Here is a 19,458-nt window from a genome sequence, read left to right on the forward strand (position 1 = left end):
ATTTCACATTACAGTGTAAATGGTTTCAATACAAAGGAAATAATCTAAACCAACAAATCCTGTCGCTGACTCATGGATTCTGGTTAAAGAAGATATGTCAAGGAGATTCATTATAGAACTAATATATTTAATAAGAGATCAAGAACAGAGGATAATAATCACATGTATGTTTTCTCCTTGTTTGACATCAAGATAAGACTTGAAGATACAGCTTCTACGGTAGTGTCCTCTCTAGCTGGGTGATTTTACATAACCGCTCTCCCCCTAGACACTGTGTCATAATGAAGGCCAAGTGCCCACTCCATGTTAGACCCAGACACACAGAGAAATAGCCTGATTGCCTTGCTTTAAGTGCATCCAGAAAGAGTCTTCTCCCCTCTTCTCTGCTCTGCCTACTTGATTTACAATGCCCTGATCAAAGGGAATGGTCTCTCCCTCCCTCTATCCAACCCTCCCTCCCTCCTTCATTCCCTCCCTCCCTCTATCCAACCCTCCCTCCCTCCTTCATTCCCTCTCTCCCTCTATCCAACCCTCCCTCCCTCCCTCCCAATATCCAACCCTCCCTCCCTCCTCTCCCTCCCTCCCTCCCTCCCTCCCTCCCTCCCTCCCAATATCCAACCCTCCCTCCCTCATTCCCTCCCTCCCTCCCTCTCTCTCTCTTTCTCTCCCTCAGCTCAGCTACATGCCACTGGTATGCTTATTTCTTAGTTGGTGTGAGTAATCATAAATAAGGAGATAGACACTTAGATACTTATGAGTCCCCCACTGCAATGAAACACTTCATTAACTGCAACTTTATGAAGGTATTCCAAGTTATGTTCTTTTATCAAACACATTATCTCCAACAGAACAGTTTCAGGTTTCATTTGATTGATTAGGCTAGTGCGTTGAGAGATATTGAATTGATAATTGAACACATTTGAATTGAATTGCTTTTAGTTAACTTAGCTAGTTTTAGTTAGCTTAGCTCTCCTCACTGCTTCTGGGGTGCCAGACGATCAGATCAGTGTCAAGTTTGTATCCATTTTACTGCGAAGTGTTTTAATTGAGGTGATAAGATGAGAACCAGCTGATCGCTTGGCAACTCAGGATCAGAGATGAGAACGTCAGCCTGGCCCTGGACTAAAAAGCAGTTGCTATGGAGATCAAGGCTTAATCAGGGTCCGGGAAACGGGCCCTTAACATTCACACACAACATTTTTTTTTAATATTGTTGTTAATTCACCCCATATGAAAATTAAATTAAACTCATTCTCAGTCTTTAGATTTTTGTCTTTTAGGCATTACTTTTTTGACATAATTGACTGCCATAACTCCATGTAATATTGTTTTTTTTTCATCTGTATCTTTGTTTAACGCTGCTAGAAAGCGGACCATGAACAGTGGGTATGTTAATTTGTTACTTTCTTTAGTTTGCATGAAGGCTCATCTCTACTGACCCCTAACTATTAGCGAAAGAATGATCTCACTTTCGCCACTTTCACTTCAAAGTGTTGCCTATTTTGAGATTGTTATTGTGCATAGTCACTGTAGTCATTCACAATAGTTATACCCCTCCCTTCAATAGGTTGGTTGATAAATCAAACATACATGCAATATTTGGAAGGCTAGACATGTGTAAATATCCTGTGAAGGATTTATATATATATATATATATATATATATATATATATATATATATATAATTTATTTATGTGTGTGTGTATATATATATATATATGTATATATATATTTGTTTATATTTATATATATATTTATTTATATGTGTATATATATATATATTTGTTTATATTTATATATATATTTGTTATGTTTTTATATATATGTTTATTTATTTATTTATACATATTTATTTATATCTAATTATCGGTGATAGAAATGGAGTGAATCCTGGTATTAACATAAATGATCAGACATTCTTACCCTCTTTAAATATGTACTTCCCAGAAAGTCACACTGATATTTAGGAAATACATTTTTATTTCTTATTTTTTACATTCTGATCATTTTATTCCATTCAGCTTTTGATGCGTAGATTTGCCTTAACTCCTTAATGACCTTTATGAACTCGTCACTGACACAGACTTTAAACTATCCCCTGGAACATCACTGATATATGGCAATCTTGAAATAGACATCCTATTGGTGCCTACCTTCACCTTGTGCACATGATTCACATGATTTCAATCCTTTGCTTGGTGCCCCCAAGACCACACTTTGTGCATGTGTGTAAACATTTTCAAGTGAAAGTGCTAACTAGTTTTCTAATCTGCTTCAGACAGTATTTTAGCTAACCCATTTACTGCTTAGTGATAGGGAAACATCCCCTTCAATAAAAATCTAAACCTTTAAAAAAACAAACTAGACAGAGAGTAGTTGTATGTTTTTATGTAAGCTATCATGGACAGACGTACGTAACATAACTGTATAGCTGACGCAGTTATACAAGATTTTACTTCTGGGTTTCTGAAATGATGTGATATGGAAAATACATACTTTGTGTTAATCTTTTACTTTCAGAAAAAAAAACTTTCTTTAGCCGTACTATCAAGACTTTAGGGAATCAACAGGAAACCTAGTTGATGGGACAATGCTCACCTACTGTAGATGTAGTGTTTTTTTTGAGTTTGTGGTTTTCCTTCCTCTGTTTTGTAGCTAACAGTCTCATTTCAAGACTACCAGAAATAAAAGAGGAAATGTTCTGGAATTGGCTTTGATTCCAGAAGGTTCACACAATGATTCCAGAAGGTTCACACAATGATTCCAGAAGGTTCACACAATGATTCCAGAAGGTTCACACAATGATTCCAGAAGCTTCTTCACACAATGATTCCATTAGCTTCACACAATAATTCCAGAAGCTTCTTCACACAATGATTCCAGAAGCTTCTTCACACAATGATTCCAGAAGGTTCACACAATGATTCCAGAAGGTTCACACAATGATTCCAGAAGCTTCTTCACACAATGATTCCAGAAGCTTCTTCACACAATGATTCCAGAAGCTTCTTCACACAATGATTCCAGAAGCTTCACACAATGATTCCAGAAGCTTCACACAATGATTCCAGAAGCTTCACACAATGATTCCAGAAGCTTCACACAATGATTCCAGAAGCTTCACACAATGCTGTAGAACCAAGCTGAAAGAGTTTGGGAATTTGTGAACCAACACAGGGATTATCCATCTATTCTACAGTGTAAATCTTCATATTGCTCTTAGTAGAATACTGGATACATTGATATGAACAACATAAACATAAACTATGTTTATTGAAGTGTATTCCAAGCAATGGAATACAATCTCCCCATCCATTACTGTGATCATTTGAACAGTAATGTTTGGCAATATACAGTGCCCTGCAAAAGTATTCAGACCTCTTGGATATCTTCACATTTTAAAATGGATCTATCTACACAAAATGGATCAATCTACACAAAATACTCTGTAATGTCAAAGTGAAAGAACATTTATTTATTGTTTTTCATTTTGTAAAAATGTTTTTATATCTAAAATATAGTCGTTGCATAAGTATTCAGCTCAGAGTCAATACATGTTAGAATCACCTTTGGCAGCGATAACAGCTGTGTGTCACGCCCTGACCATAGAGAGCCCTTGGTTTTGCGGCCGGAGCCCGCACCTTCGGGGGGGGGGGGGGGGTACTGTCACGCCCTGACCATAGAGAGCCCTTGGTTCTCTATGGTGTTGTAGGTCAGGGCGTGACTAGGGGGTATTCTAGTCTTTTCATTTCTATTTGGTATGGTTCCCAATTAGAGGCAGTTGATGTTCGTTGTCTCTAATTGGGGATCATACTTAAGTTCTCCATTGTTCCCACCTGGGTTGTGGGATATTGTTTTGTGTCTGTGCATGTAGCACCACTGAGGTCACGTTTTTGTTGTTTGTTATTTGTTTTTTGGTAGTTTCACTTTGAATAAAGATGTGGAACTCAAATCACGCTGCGCCTTGGTCCGTCCTTGTTAACAACCGTGACAGAATATCCCACCAAACAAGGACCAAGCAGCGTGCAACGGAGGGAAAAGTGAGTTGGACCTGGGAAGAGATCATGGGAGGATGTGAGACCCTTCCTTGGCGGGAGTTGCCAGGAAATCAGGAAGGACAGCGACGACGCCGGGGGCCGCGGCCACAGAAACCCCAAGATTTTTTTTTGGGGGGGGGCACGAGGGGTGGTCGACCCGAGCCAAGGAGAGGCCCAGAGCCCACCTGGGAGTCGATGGAGCAGTGTGAGGAGGGATATCGGAGAATGACTTTGGCGAGGAGTATGCTGCAGCGCAGGCGTGCTGAAGAGCGTGACACCAGTCCGGTGCCATCTGTGCCAGCTCCCCGCACTCGCCCTGAAAAGCCAGAGACCATCAGGGAGGTGAGGGAGAAGTTGGGGGAGAGAGAGAGGAGAGATGTTCGTCAAGTGTGTTCTGCTCAACATTCGACCTGAAGAGCCTGTCAGCAGTCTGGTGAAGTCTGTGCCGGTTTCACACATCAGGCCTCCGGTGCACCTCCCCTGTCCGGTACGTCCTGTGCCAGCTCCCCGCACTCGCCCTGAAGTGTGTGTCATCAGTCCGGTGAAACCTGTACCAGCTCCACGCACCAGGCCTCCAGTGCGCCTCCCCAGTCCGGTATGTCCTGTGCCAGCTCCCCGCACTCGCCCTGAAGTGCGTGTCACCAGTCCGCACCAGGCCTCCAGTGCGCCTCCCCAGTCCGATGTCCAGTCCCACTCCATGGCAGGAGCCTTCCTCTGCGCCGGTGCCCAGTCCAGGCACGGCGTCCAGTCCCGCTCCAAGGCCAGAGCCTTCCTCTGCGCCGGTGCCCAGTCCAGGCACGGCATCCAGTCCCGCTCCAAGGCCAGAGCCTTCCTCTGCGCCGGTACCCAGTCCAGGCACAGCGGCCAACCCATCTCCATGGCCGGAGCCCTCCTCTGCGCCGGTGCCCAGTCCAGGCACGGCATCCAGTACCGCTCCAAGGCCGGAGCCTTCCTCTGTGCCGATGCCCAGTCCAGGCACGGCGTTCTGCCCGGCGCCATGGCCGGATCCGGTGTCTGGGCGGGGGCGGCGACCCACACCAGAGCCGCCACCGACACTAGTCACCCCCCCCTACCCTCCCCATTTGGTTTCAGGTTTTGCGGCCGGAGTCTGCACCTTTGGGGGGGGGGGGGGGTACTGTCACGCCCTGACCATAGAGAGCCCTTGGTTCTCTATGGTGTTGTAGGTCAGGGCGTGACTAGGGGGTGTTCTAGTCTTTTCATTTCTATGTTGGTGCTCTTGGTATGGTTCCCAATTAGAGGCAGCTGATGTTCGTTGTCTCTAATTGGGGATCATACTTAAGTTCTCCATTGTTCCCACCTGGGTTGTGGGATATTGCTTTGTGTCTGTGCATGTAGCACCACTGAGGTCACGTTTTCGTTGTTTGTTATTTGTTTTTTGGTAGTTTCACTTTGAATAAAGATGTGGAACTCAAATCACGCTGCGCCAAGTTCCGTCCTTACGACCGTGACAGTGAGTCTTCTTGGGTAAGTCTCTAAGAGCTCTCCACACCTGGATTGTGCAATATTTACCCATTAATCTTTTCAAAACTCTTCATGCTCTGTAAAGATGTTGGGGATCATGGCTAGACAGCAAGTTTCAAGTCTTGCCATAGCTTTTCAAGCAGATTTAAGTTCAAACTGTAACTTGGCCACTCGGACACATTGACTCTTCTTGGTAAATAAATCCAGTGTAGATTGGGGCAGCAGGTAGCCTAGTGGTTAAAGCGTTGGACTAGTAACCGAACGGTTGCAATATCGGATCCCCGAGCTGATATGTTAATATCTCTTGTTCTGCTCCAGAACAAGGCAGTTAAACCACTGCTCCTAGGCTGTCATTGAAAATAAGAATTGGTTCTTAACTGTCTTGCCTTGTTAAATAAATACAAAATAATAAAGATTTGGCTGTGTGTTGTAGGTTATTGTCCTGCTGAAAGGTGAATTCTCCCAGTGTCTGGTGGAAAGCAGACTGACCAGATCTTCCTCTAGGATTTTGCCTGTGCTTAGCTCCGTCCCATTTCTTTTTATCCTGACAATCCCCAGTCTTTTTCTGATGTCAAGCATAACCACCCATATCGTGATGCAGTGATTTACCATGCTTAAAAATAAGGAGGTAGTTAGTTACTCAGTGATGTGTTCGATTTGCCCCAAACATAAGGCTATGCATTCAGGCCAAAAAGTGTATTTATTTGCTGTGTTCTTTTGCAGTATTACTTTAATTCCTTGTTGCATACAAGATGTATGTTTAGGAATATTTGTATTTTGTACATTTGTATTCTTCTCTGTCATTTAGGTAATTATTGTGGAGTAGCTACAATGTTGTTGATCCATTCTCAGTTTTCTCCCATCACAGCCATTAAACTCTGCAGCTGTTTTAAAATCACCGATGACCTCATGGTGAACTCCCTGAACAGTTTCCTTCCAGTCCTGCAGCTCAGCTCAGTTCAGAAGGACGACTGCATCTTTGTTGTGTCTGGGTGGTTTAATACATCATCCACAGCGTCATTATTAACTTGACCATGCTTAAAGATATATTCAATGACTGATTTGTTGTTACCCATCTACCAATCACTGCCCTTCTTAATGAGGCTTTCGAAAAGCTCCCTGGTCTTTGTAGTTGAATCTGTGCTTTAAATGTAATACTTCACTCAGGGACCTTACAGATGTTATATGTATGGGGGACAGAGGAAGGGTTAGTCATTCAAAAATCATGTCAACGCCTATTCATTCCTGAACTAATTTAGGCTTGCCTAAACAAATGGTCTGAACACTTATGCAACGACTATGTTTTAGTTATGACATTTTTATTTATCTTAACATTTTTATAAAATGTTTCTTCCACTTTGATGTTACAGAGTATTTTGTGTCGATTGTTGACAAAAATGACAAAATAAATCAATTTTAATTCCACTTTGTAACACAATAATATGTGAAGATAGCCAAGGGGTATGAATAAGGCACTGTATATGGACACTGACAACCATATTTCAGCCAGTAGCAAATTAATCCGGCATGAACCTCCCTCTCTTCTCCTTGAAAAGTCATTACCAGACCAACTTCCTGTGGTCTGACTGGTCATTCTCTGTGAGATTATTAGATTAGAACCAGATATGAAGTGAACATTAAAAGTGAATTACTTACAGTAATCACAGACCAGCCATTATTGTGCAGCGCTGGCAGCCTGTGAGAAGCTTGGCAAGCAGCCAGCACTTCATTCTTGTAAAACCAAGCTGGCAGGAGAAAGCTCAGTGAGAGAGGAGAGACCCCCCTCCCTTCACACACACACACACACACACACACACACACACACACACACACACACACACACACACACACACACACACACACACACACACACGGACATGCTCACACACACTCTCTCACACTCTCTTACACACACACAATCCCCCTCCCACACACACCACCGCCATACTCCCTGCAGAAGCTCAGACAGAATGATATTAGAGTGGGAGGGGCGTTGCCAGTTGCTGTGCCGCCCAGCCAAAGGTCACAGTTCACAGTGATGATGTGTCAGCATGGCAGGAGGCCTGAAATACTGCCCCTCTCTCCCCCCTCTCTCTCGCTCTCTCTCTGTCTCTCTCTCTCTCTCTTTCTCTCTCTCTTTCTCTGGGGGGCTGGAGGACTGGGGGTTTTGAGTCTAAAGGGCTGAGAGACTGAGGGGACTGGAGGACTGGGGGTTTGGAGTTTAATCAAACCTTCTCGTAGTGTTCTGCCATTTTTGCTTTCCCCGCTCCACTCAGGTCAGATCAGTGTAGATGAACGAAAGGAGTCTGTGAACTCCGGTGTTGTTTCTTTCTTTCTCTCTTTCCTTCCTCTCTTCTCGTTGAGGGGTTTAGGGGCTTCATGGATCGACTTGGGAATTCTCTTCCCAACCAGAGGAACTGTAAACTGTAGAGACCCAAGCACAGATTGATCCTGTAGACTGTAGCGTATATCAAATCAAATCAAATCAGATTTGTCACATGCGCCGAATACAACAGGTGTAGACCTTACAGTGAAATGCTTACTTACAAGCCCTTAACCAACAATGCTTTAAGAAGTTAAGAAAAAAATAAACTTAAGTTTTAAGTAAAAAATAGATAAGTAGAAAATAGAAAATAAAAGTAACAAATAATTAAACAGCAACAGTAAAATAACAATAGCTAGGCTATATACAGGGGGTATAGGTACAGAGTCAATGTGCAGGCTATATACAGGGGGTACCGGTACAGAGTCAATGTGCAGGCTATATACAGGGGATACCGGTACAGAGTCAATGTGGAGGCTATATACAGGGGGTATAGGTACAGAGTCAATGTGGAGGCTATATACAGGGGATACCGGTACAGAGTCAATGTGGAGGCTATATACAGGGGGTATAGGTACAGAGTCAATGTGGAGGCTATATACAGGGGGTATAGGTACAGAGTCAATGTGCAGGCTATATACAGGGGGTATAGGTACAGAGTCAATGTGGAGGCTATATACAGGGGGTACCGGTACAGAGTCAATGTGCAGGCTATATACAGGGGATACCGGTACAGAGTCAATGTGGAGGCTATATACAGGGGGTATAGGTACAGAGTCAATGTGGAGGCTATATACAGGGGATACCGGTACAGAGTCAATGTGGAGGCTATATACAGGGGGTATAGGTACAGAGTCAATGTGCAGGCTATATACAGGGGGTATAGGTACAGAGTCAATGTGGAGGCTATATACAGGGGGTACCGGTACAGAGTCAATGTGGAGGCTATATACAGGGGGGTACCGGTACAGAGTCAATGTGCAGGCTATATACAGGGGGTACCGGTACAGAGTCAATGTGGAGGCTATATACAGGGGGTATAGGTACAGAGTCAATGTGGAGGCTATATACAGGGGGTATAGGTACAGAGTCAATGTGGAGGCTATATACAGGGGGTATAGGTACAGAGTCAATGTGCGGGGGCACTGGTTAGTCGAGGTAATTGAGGTAATATGTACATGTAGGTAGAGTTAAAGTGACTATGCATAGATAATAACAGAGAGTAGCAGCAGCGTAACAAAGGGGTCTGGGTAACCCTTTGATTAGCTGTTCAGGAGTCTTATGCCTTGGGGGTAGAAGCTGTTAAGAAGCCTTTTGGACCTAGACTTGGCGCTCCTTTACCGTTTGCCGTGCGGTAGCAGAGAGAACAGTCTATGACTGGGGTGGCTGGAGTCTTTGACATTTTTTATGGCCTTCCTCTGACACCGACTGATATAGAGGTCCTGAATGGCAGGAAGCTTGGCCCCAGTCATGTACTTGGCCGTACGCACTACCCTCTGTAGTGCCTTGCGGTCGAAGGCTAAGCAGATGCCATACCAGGCAGTGATGCAACCAGTCAGGGTGTTCTCGATGGTGCAGCTGTAGAACCTTTTGAGGATCTGAGGACCCATGCCAAATCTTTTCAGTCTCCTGAGGGAGAATATGTTTTGTCGTGCCCTCTTCAGACTGTCTTGGTGTGTTTGGACCATGTAAGTTTGTTGGTGATGTGGACACCAAGGAACTTGAAGCTCTCAACCTGTTCCACTACAGCCCCGTCAATATACTGTAGACAGTAGTGTATATAATGTAGACTGTAGTGTATATTCTGTAGACTGTTGTGTATATATTTTAGACTGTAGTGTATATTCTGTAGAATTTAGCGTATATAACGTAGACTGTAGTGTATATACTGTAGACTGTAGTGTATATACTGTAGACTGTAGTATATATACTGTAGACTGTAGTGTGTAGACTGTAGTGTATATACTGTAGACTGTAGTGTTTAGACTTTAGACTGTAGTGTATATACTGTAGACTGTAGTGTGTATAATGTAGACTGTACTGTATATAATGTAGACTGTACTGTATATAATGTAGACTGTAGTATATAGACTGTAGACTGTAGTGTATATAGACTATAGACTGTAGTGTATATACAGTAGACTGTAGTGTTTAGACTTTAGACTGTAGTATATAGACTGTAGACTGTAGTATATAGACTGTAGACTGTAGTGTATATAGACTGTATTGTGTAGACTGTAGTGTATATATTGTAGACTGTAGTGTATAGACTGTAGTGTGTAGACTGCAGACTGTAGTGTATAGACTGTAGACTGTAGTATATAGACTGTAGACTGTAGTATATAGACTGTAGACTGTAGTGTGTAGACTGTAGTGTATATACTGTAGACTGTAGTGTATATAATGTAGACTGTAGTGTATATAATGTAGACTGTAGTGTATATACTGTAGACTGTAGTGTATATTCTGTAGGCTGTAGTATATAGACCTGTAGACTGTAGTATATAGACTGTAGACTGTAGTGTATATAATGTAGACTGCAGTGTATATTCTGTAGGCTGTAGTATATAGACCTGTAGACTGTAGTATATCGACTGCAGTATATAGACTGTAGACTGTAGTGTATATTCTGTAGTATATAGACCTGTAGACTGTAGTATATTGACTGTAGTATATAGACCTGTAGACTGTAGTGTATATTCTGTAGTATATAGACCTGTAGACTGTAGTGTATATTCTGTAGTATATAGACCTGTAAACTGTAGTGTTTAGACTGTAGAATGTAGTGTATAGACTGTAGACTGTAGTATATAGACTGTAGACTGTAGTATGTAGACTGTAGACTGTAGTGTATAAACTGTAGACTGTAGTGTATATAATGTAGACTGTAGTGTATATTCTGTAGGCTGTAGTATATAGACCTGTAGACTGTAGTATATCGACTGTAGTATATAGACTGTAGACTGTAGTGTATATTCTGTAGTATATAGACCTGTAGACTGTAGTGTATAGACTGTAGAATGTAGTGTATAGACTGTAGACTGTAGTATATAGACTGTAGACTGTAGTATATAGACTGTAGACTGTAGTATGTAGACTGTAGACTGTAGTATGTAGACCGTAGACTGTAGTATGTAGACTGTAGTATATAGACTGTAGGCTGTAGTGTATATACTGTAGACTGTAGTGTGTATAATGTAGACTGTAGTGTATATTCTGTAGACTGTAGTGTATAGACTGTAGACAGTAGTATATAGACTGTAGTATGTAGACTGTAGTATGTAGACCGTAGACTGTAGTATGTAGACTGTAGTATATAGACTGTAGTATGTAGACTGTAGTATATAGACTGTAGGCTGTAGTGTATATACTGTAGACTGTAGTGTGTATAATGTAGACTGTAGTGTGTATAATTTAGACTGTAGTGTATAGACTGTAGACTGTAGTGTATATAATGTAGACTGTTTGTTGATTGGATATATATAGTTCTTAAACTCCCCTACGTGTTTATTTGGACAGTGAAGCTAAAACGTTTAATTCGTCTCTATACTGCAGCATTTTGAATTTGAGATAATTTATTTGAGGCGACAGTACTTGATGTCATCTTTTATTTGGGGCTATATTCATTCATACAGTATCTATTTCAACATTAACTAATGAAATCACTTTATGTTTCTAGTGCCCCCATTTGAAATTGTCATAAGTTTTTAGGCAAATTCACTTATAGAGTGTTCAATTTAGTCAAAAGTTTTGTATTTGCACGCAATGACTACATACAGCTTGTGCCTCTACACATTTGTTGGATGCATTTGCTGTTTGTTTAGGTTGTGTTTCAGATTGTTTTGTGCCCAATAGAAATTAATGGTAAATAATATATTGTGTCATTTTAGAGTGACTTTTATTGTAAATGAGAATATAATATGCTTCTAAACACGTCTACATTAATGTGGATGCTACCATGATTATGGATTATCATGAATGAATCATGAATAACCCTGAGTAAGAAAGTTACAGAGGCATAAATATCATACCCCACCCCCCCACCCCAAAAAATACACTACAACCTAACGAGGGGACTAGAAACATAAAGTGCCTTCATTTCTAAAACGGTGACATTTTGTACTGTATAAATATATATATATATATATATATATATATATATATATATATATATATATATATATATAAAACATTTAATCTAAAATACAAAATGCTGGAGTATAGAGCCAAATTAAAAGTTTTAGCTTCACTGTCCAAATAAACACATTGGAGAGTGTGTCTAGGGGGAACTCACGTTATCCACCACTAATGTGTAGCAACGTCTGTCTTATCTTATGTTTTCTGTCTTTATCCAAATAATGATTTGGAGCTCCTTTAAAGGGGATATAGATATAGATATAGATATTAACACTGTAGACAGCTTGTGGGTTATTGGGTTAAAGTGTGCTAATGTTATGTCGCCCTGTTCTTTTCTTCATGCGTCTAGAGGTTGTTAAGGAGGGTGAGTAATATTACGTTTGTTTTAAATCTGTCTTCAATTAAGAAAATAGAGATTTTCTTCATTTCTCTTACGGGGTTCACAACATTTCCTTGTCCACGGTACTGCAACAAAATGTTTCTCGTTCGTCAACTGAACCTGTCCAACACACGTAGTAGTGCAGCACGACCTGGGTGGGATGAGTCCGTTTGGTTTCTTTTTCTTCCTGTCTGTCCGTCTGTTTGTTCCTGGAGGTACTAGCCAAGGATGTCCGTTATCTATCCTCAATATTTTAAAGTGGCGTCCTTCCCTTGTTTTCTCTCCTTCATCTGTACTGATTAGAAACAACTAGAGAGATGAAAGCACAATTTCAATCTTCCTCGTAGGGTTTGACCATTTTGCTTTCCTGTCTGCTCAGATCCGTGTAGATGAAGGAAAGGAGACAAGTGGAGGATTCTACATGACACTATTGAGATGCACCCATCAGACTCTAACCTGCTGTGTATGTTGCCTCTCCTCCTCTCCTCCCTCCTAGGCGGCCCAGGGGGGTGGACACCGGACCCTGCTCTATGGTCACGCCATCCTCCTACGCCACTCCTTCAGTGGAATGGTGAGAATGGGGGAAATCTGCCACCCTGTCCCTCATAACCACAGTGGTTGTGTTCCAAATGGAACCTTTTTTCCCTTTATACTGCGGTACCCCATAGGGCTCTGATAAAAAGCAGTGTACTTTATAGGGAATAGGGGTGCCCGTTTGGGACGCACATAGTATCACCTACACAAACATTATACTGCAGTTGCTCCAATGGCAAAAGTAGCTCCAATGAGTGGGTAGCCAGATCTGTGAAAGATTTCCCAGTACGAGAGCTGTATTACTAGTGGATATCCCTCCTACGTGTTGAATGAAAAGGTCACCAGTCCCTCACTGTTACTGTTACTGTATTACCTAAAACATTATACTGCAGTTGCTCCAAAGATAACAGTGTCGATGGCTTGAGTTTTAAACTGTACATTAAACTGTATATTCTGTATGTGTAAATGCTACAAACAAATCATGAAAGACAGACATATATTTTATCAATCATTTTCCTTTTCTATCTTCTTGCTATTTCATATTGTGTGGCTTCTCAACAGTACCTGACCTGCTTGAAGACGTCAAGATCGTTGACAGACAAACTGTCATTTGACGTGGGATTACAAGAACATTCAATAGGTAACACTTCCTATTGCACACAGCCTTGCTCCCTGTGACTACATTTAGTGGTAGAGCTGTAAAAGGAAGAGAGTGCCATTTGGGGCGCAGATTACGTCTGCTGTGGAGACAGCCTTGTATTGGTAACTAGGCGACATTTAGGGAGTTTTCCCTAGCCACCGTGCTTCTACACCTGCATTGCTTGCTGTTTGGGGTTTTAGGCTGGGTTTCTGTACAGCACTTTGTGACATCGGCTGATGTAAGAACTACAAAACTACAAAATGAAGCAGAGCCATTTATCAAACCGGATGTGATATTTTAACTGACTATACTAGACATGCAGACTGGCTTCCATATTAATAGCTGACCTTGCTATGTGTATGTGTTGTAGCCCCCGGAATAGAGGCACTATATCAACCTGAAGACGTTAGCACCAGGCAAAATGGCTGCCTTGAGGCTGTCCAATGCCCTGCTTTGAAACTGCTTTGATATTTGAAGACTTCAAAATGAACCGATTAACAATCACACAGCACATAATGAACTGATTAACAATTACACAGCACATAATGAACTGATGAACAATCACACAGCACATAATGAACTGATTAACAATCACACAGCGCATAATGAACTGATTAACAATCACACAGCACATAATGAACTGATTAACAATCACACAGCACATAATGAACTGATTAACAATCACACAGCACATAATGAACTGATTAACAATCACACAGCGCATAATGAACTGATTAACAATCACACAGCGCATAATGAACTGATGAACAATCACACAGCGTATAATGAACTGATTAACAATCACACAGCGCATAATGAACTGATTAACAATCACACAGCGCATAATGAACGGATTAACAATCACACAGCACATAATGAACTGATTATGCCAGTCAAACATTTTCATATTTATGTCAATTTCAGATGTATGATCTGTATCTTTCTGTTTTTGGTATGCTCATGTACATTGTATGAAGTTATGATTCATTTACAGTATATTTTCCAGAGTCTTATTGTAATCTCAGAACAAGGAACCAAAATCTAGAGTGTTAACAGTCTCGCCAGCTGCTATGGTAACAGTCTGGCCAGTTACTATGGTAACAGTCTGGTCAGTTACTATGTTAACAGTCTGGTCAGCTACTATGATAAAAGTCTGGTCAGTTACTATGGTAACAGTCTTGTCACAAGAGACTATGGCAGTCTCATCCAAGTCCTGTTGTCTTCTATCTCTCCAGGTGAGGCATGCTGGTGGACCATCCACCCTGCGTCCAAGCAAAGGTCAGAGGGAGAGAAGGTCCGTATCGGAGATGACCTAATCCTGGTCAGCGTGTCCACAGAGAGGTACCTGGTGAGTATCAATTAGACAATCAATCAATCAATCAATCAATCTTAATCTCACTCTTGTTAGCCAGGTCCCAGATCTGTTTGGGTTGTCATGTTATTTATAACCTGGTCCCAGATCTGCTTGGGTTGTCATGTTATTTATAACCTGGTCCCAGATCTGCTTGGGTTGTCATGTTATTTATAACCTGGTCCCAGATCTGTTTGGGTTGTCATGTTATTTATAACCTGGCCCCAGATCTGTTTGGGTTGTCTTGTTATTTACAACCTGGTTCCAGATCTGTTTGGGTTGTCTTGTTATTTATAACCTGGTCCCAGATCTGTTTGGGTTGTCATGTTATTCCTAACCTGGTCCCAGATCTGCTTGGGTTGTCTTGCCAGAGCAGGCTAGGAGGCTTGGAAAGCGAAAGAAACCCAAACGGATATGGGACCAGGTTATAAATAACATGACAACCCAAACAGATCTGGGACCTGGTTAGAATCACTCAACACTGTTATCCCCATCACATCATCCTCCACTTGAAATAGTCCTGTTAAAACTTTTTTAGTTTTTAGATACTGCTCCCCTCAGCCCAGACCAACCTCGACAGTGACAAGGCAATCCCGGGGAGTACTTGAAGTGGCTATTCAGGAAGATCTGTAATGAAATTACTAGAGAACGATCCTTGTTTTCAGTTTCATTTTTATGGAAACCATTATCTGGCTGATGAGCTGACACATAATGGACTCTATGCTCTGCAGAATAATGCTTCCGAACTTAATTAATTTACTTAGAGAGGAAGGGAGAGGAGAGAGAGGGAGAGACGTGCAAAACATGAAGCAGAGATAGCAGTAGGTACTGGGGTGTGCTATATGCCTTTGGGGAGGCAAACATAGCTCCACTCAGCCTGAGTTTCAACTCCATCAGAGGGAAACATAGCTCCACTCAGCCTGAGTTTCAACTCCACCAAAGGGAATCATTGCCTGATTCATCCTCCTACTGAAAACATTAGATTGTAGCGCAACTATGACTTATCACAGAGGGGTAATTTCCTGAGTGACAAAGAATTATTGGTTTTCTGAAATCCTCTATAAAAAATATACAGAAATAAATGATCATAGAATTTGTCCATACGCACAAAAAAAAGGTTATTTCTTTCTTGTGCACAAATTTGTTTACATCCCTTTTAGTGAACATTTCTCCTTTGCCAAGATAATCCATCCACCTGACAGGTGTGGCATATCAAGAAGCCGATTAAACAGCATGATCATTACACAGATGCACCTTGTGCTGGGGATAATAAAAGGCCACTCTAAAATGTGCAGTTTTGTCACAACAACACAATACCACAGATGTCTCAAGTTTAATTTCTCTACCATAAGCCGTCTCCAAACGTAATTTTAGAGAATTTGGCAGTACGCCCAACAGGCTTCACAACCGCAGACCACATGTAACCACGCCAGCCCAGGACCTCCACATCCGGCTTCTTCACCTGTAGGATCGTCTGAGACCAGCCACCTGGACAGCTGGTGAAACTGAGCAGTATTTCTGTCTGTGGCTGGGCCTGACTCCCAAGTGGGTGGGCCTGACTCCCAAGTGGGTGGGCCTGGCTCCCAAGTGGGTGGGCCTATGCCCTCCTAGGCCATGGCTGTAACACCTGCCCAGTCATGTGAAATCTATAGATGAATTTATATCAATTGACTGATTTCCTTATATAAACTGTAACTCTGTAAAAACCGTTGAAATTGTTGCAGGTTGCGTTTATATTTATGTTCAGTATACATCATTGATATAACCCAGCCCAGTATACTCTGTTTTGTCTCATTTAATTCTGAACATCTTTGAACATTGGTGTCCGTGTCCCGGCCCCTGGCTGTGTCGAGCTGTGCGTTATGGATTAAACTGGTGTTGGTCGTCTCATTGAGATCAGTGGGCCATGGGATCCCATTGAGCTGCACAATCTCCCCAGCAAAGACCAGCCTGGCTTGAGATCTTATTCTGGAATGGTAGTTGATGCAGGTCCTTATAGAGGGTTTATGGTCTTAGTGGCTATAACGCACTGTGGATACAGAAGGTATATATATACCAGTACAGATATGCTGTAGAGGCATATGCAAAAAGCAGGCAGGGTTGAGACAAAGTTGTTAAATGCCAACTAGCTTTAAATCTCTCCTTTACCAGCCCCTCATATCCCAGTCTCTGTCTCTGTCTCGCTCACACACATGTGCACACACACACACACACACACACACACACACACACACACACACACACACACACACACACACACACACACACACACACACACACACACACACACACACACCACTGGTCCTTAACCTACGCTGTTTGTCTTCTCTTCCAGCACCTGTCCATCTCTAACGGTAGTTTCCAGGTGGATGCCTCCTTTATGCAGACTCTGTGGAACGTCCAGCCTACCCGGTCAGGAAGTAACGTGGCTGTAGGCAAGTACACCACAACTCAGTAATATCAGTACAATTTCAGGTTAATACTTCATTATGAACTAGGACATATTCAGTTGTTGGAGGAATGTTATATATTTGACGCTTCTTTGTGTCATGCTCCCCTGGGTAACCTGTGTTTGTAAGACACTTAATAAACAATCAAATCAGAGTTTATTCATCACATGCACAGGATACAGCAGGTCAAATCACATTTTATTGGTCACATACACATGGTTAGCAGATATTAATGCGAGTGTAGCGAAATGCTTGTGCTTCTAGTTCCGACCATGCAGTAATATCTAACGAGTAATCTAACAATTTCACAACAACTACATTATAAACATAAGTGTAAAGGAATGAATAAGAATATGTACATATAAATATATGGATGAGCGATGGCTGTGCGGCATAGGCAAGATGCAGTAGATGGTATAGAGTACAGTATATACATATGAGATGAGTAATGTAGGGTATGTAAACATTATATTAAGTGGCATTGTTTAAAGTGGCTAGTGATACATTTATTACATCCAATTTTTTATTATTAAAGTGGCTAGAGATTTGAGTCAGTATGTTGACAGCAGCCACTCAATGTTAGTGATGGCTGTTTAACAGTTTGATGGCCTTGAGTTAGAAGCTATAAACAGTATAGTGAAATGGTTGCTTGCAAGCTCTTCCTCAACAATTAGTCATATAAAAGAAACACACATGAGAATAAACACTAAATACAGGCCCATATATATCAGTCATTCAATCAATCAGATTGTCACTAAGGCTACATACGGTGGACAAAATGCATCATACCTTCAAAAGCTCCCTATTGATCTTAGAATCTTGTGTTTGTCCAATAGGATTCCTGTGTGGTGGTCACGTGATGCGTCTGTGTCACGGACATGATGAGAGTCTGACCATACCTGGATCAGAGGCCAGCGAGATGGAGCAGAGGTATAGTAGACTTCCTGTCAGCCATTTTAATATTGTGACTGTAACACTGTCAGAGCAAAAGAGGTACAGTAGGCTTCTTGTCTGCCATTTTAACTGTAGGTTTGGATCTCTACTGTAAACCCACTTTTAACACTGTCATATAATCACTTACGGTTACTTTTAATCACTTTGAAGGGAACTTTTAGTCAAATGTCATTACAGGCTGTGAGCTCTACTATTAAGGACCATTTTAACTGACACTTAGAGCTACTTTTAAAGATTGTCCTTCATGTTTTAGAGAGCTTTCAATTAACTGCTATGACATTCCATCACCATTCTGTTGAATCGTTAAGAGAGAAATGGGATAAAATATTGCTAAGTCAATCTTGATGACGATCTGCCTGTGTATCAGATGGGGATCTGGGACACTCATTACTTAGCCTGAAGTGTCACACCTTGCGCAATTAAAGATGTGTTGGAATGCTTCCGGAGGACAGTCAAGTCTGTTTGCGCGGCAGAGGTCCTGAGTTCTAGGCTCGGTATGCGCTGAGGCAGAGGTCCTGAGTTCTAGTCTCGGTATGCGCTGAGGCAGAGGTCCTGAGTTCTAGTCTCGGTATGCGGGGAGGCAGAGGTCCTGAGTTCTAGTCTCGGTATGCCCTGAGGCAGAGGTCCTGAGTTCTAGACTCGGTATGCACTGAGGCAGAGGTCCTGAGTTCTAGTCTCGGTATGCACTGAGGCAGAGGTCCTGAGTTCTAGGCTCGGTATGCACTGAGGCAGAGGTCCTGAGTTCTAGGCTCGGTATGCACTGAGGCAGAGGTCCTGAGTTCTAGTCTCGTTATGCGCTGAGGCAGAGGTCCTGAGTTCTAGACTCGGTATGCACTGAGGCAGAGGTCCTGAGTTCTAGGCTCGGTATGCTCTGAGGCAGAGGTCCTGAGTTCTAGTCTCGGTATGCGCTGAGGCAGAGGTCCTGAGTTCTAGTCTCGGTATGCGCTGAGGCAGAGGTCCTGAGTTCTAGTCTCGGTATGCGCTGAGGCAGAGGTCCTGAGTTCTAGTCTCGGTATGCGGGGAGGCAGAGGTCCTGAGTTCTAGGCTCGTTATGCGCTGAGGCAGAGGTCCTGAGTTCTAGTCTCGGTATGCGGGGAGGCAGAGGTCCTGAGTTCTAGGCTCGTTATGCGCTGAGGCAGAGGTCCTGAGTTCTAGTCTCGGTATGCACTGA

At 42.2% G+C, this 19,458-nt stretch overlaps 1 pseudogene; it reads left to right on the forward strand.

Annotated features, from left to right (window-relative positions):
- Positions 1-19,458, forward strand: part of LOC115175202 (ryanodine receptor 3-like) — a 210,010-nt pseudogene that overhangs the window by 41,091 nt on the left and 149,461 nt on the right.

This window comes from Salmo trutta, chromosome 35 (genome assembly GCF_901001165.1).
Source record: "Salmo trutta chromosome 35, fSalTru1.1, whole genome shotgun sequence".
In the NCBI taxonomy this organism is placed as follows: domain Eukaryota; kingdom Metazoa; phylum Chordata; class Actinopteri; order Salmoniformes; family Salmonidae; genus Salmo; species Salmo trutta.